Source organism: Anarrhichthys ocellatus, unplaced genomic scaffold (genome assembly GCF_004355925.1).
Source record: "Anarrhichthys ocellatus isolate YVR2014 unplaced genomic scaffold, GSC_Weel_1.0 scaffold24, whole genome shotgun sequence".
Lineage (NCBI taxonomy): Eukaryota > Metazoa > Chordata > Actinopteri > Perciformes > Anarhichadidae > Anarrhichthys > Anarrhichthys ocellatus.
This window is the reverse complement of record NW_022280054.1, coordinates 3,142,460-3,144,254: the sequence shown is the minus strand read 5'-3', so window position 1 is coordinate 3,144,254 and position 1,795 is coordinate 3,142,460.

Below are 1,795 nucleotides of genomic sequence, written 5' to 3'. Positions count from 1 at the left end.
TCTCTCTCTCTCTCTCTCTCTCTCTCTCTCTCTCTCTCTCTCTCTCTTTCTCTGTAGAGCAGTTTAATTATGCTCAGTTAATTTTAATGAGCTCTCTCTTTTTAATTTTTTTATTATTGATTGTTTTCAGGTCTTAAATATTTTTAAATGTACTACTTCTCCCCCAGAATTATTTATAAAATACAGAAGATTGTAAACCTTTTTTTGTTCTTCGAAACTGTGTGTGTGTGTGTGTGTGTGTGTGTGTGTGTGTGTGTGTGACAGAGAGTGAGAGAAGTGATGAAATTGATTGTAGTCAATTTTCAGCATTGTGACCTTTCATGCCATCACCAGGGTTTTCCAGTTTTCCAAACTCATTTCACTTACATTAACACAATGCGACTTGTTGAGCCATACTGTCCCATTACCTCAGCCACTTTAATGACAATGAACCACAAAAGCTTTGTAATCCTGAACAATATCGACAGTATTTCCTTCCTTGCCCTGTGCCTCATCCTCCCCAACTGAGCTGTTCAACACTAGCAAAGGGAAACTCTGTCTGATACCATCATGGGAAATCCTGTTCTGAACCTTTGGACACTTGGCAAACAGCATTTGTTTAAGCATTTAATGATACAACAGGGATATGTAGGAGCAATGCAAGAAGCTATAAAAGGTCTTATGCATTTCTTTGTCTCTGGCAGAGAGCTTCTTGTCCTGCTCCTTTTATGGTCACTAAACTTCCGCGTGGTCCTTTAGCAGGCCAGTCGTCAGTTTCCTCTGTTTGTTTTCTGGTTCAACCGAATCCTTCCTCTGTAAATGACAAGAGGTTACAAAGGCTGGCTTTCATCCGAATCCTTCTGCAGCCTCCCTAAGTGTCCACATTTTTCTGTTGACTTCTAACTCAAGAGTTTCTGTAGGTATCCAATGTCATAGAAATCCATTTTTAGGAAGGAGGCCTCTCATAACAATGATGGAGGCTATTTAATAGAACCACGGTAATTGGTTCCTCTTAACTTTTTGTTGGCACACAACATCCACAGCTGCCTCAAAGTGTGTTTCTTCCAGATTTATTAGAAGTCTCGATGATGCTTGCATTCACATTCACTCCATCAGCAGAAGTAGCCAGCAACCTGAGAGCATCACTCCAGCTTAGACAGCGATTGGCCATTTGTCAATGATGACAAACCCTGAATTCCATTGTAAACTAAGACCTGGAAGCTGTCTCCTCAGATACGTTTACTATGGAATACAAATAATCTAAAAAAAATAATGGGCAGAACTAAATTGCACACACATGGGAAACAAAAGAAGCTTGCACAGGATGAAACGGAAACAGCAAGACAAACCAACCCTTTGACGCATTTCCTACAAGGAGCTGAGGGCCCACAGATGACTGATTTACAGCAATTAGGCTTCTCACCCGCTGAGACACTTCCACTCTTTAAAGAAACTTGAGCATCAGACCTGCCCTTCCACCTCTTTGTCTGCTCCTTCATTCCTCAGCAACAACTTTTTACCGCTCTGTGCCAGTCCCATGTGTAGATAAAATCAATTTATCAGTGCAATCACAGCCACTTGTCTTGTTGAATATCTCTAAATGTAAAGTTAAATGTTATCTATAACGTCTTAGAAATTGAGAGTAATCACAACAGTTTCAAGCTCTTTTATGGCTTGTGTGTATAAATATCAGTTATCACACTATTAAAAGACTTACTTTGCAGAAAAAAAGCATCAATGCCAGATAAGGGTGCTGATATTTGTCAAAAACGTGGATTATGTTGAAATTACAAAAAAAACGAATGAGATATAACAT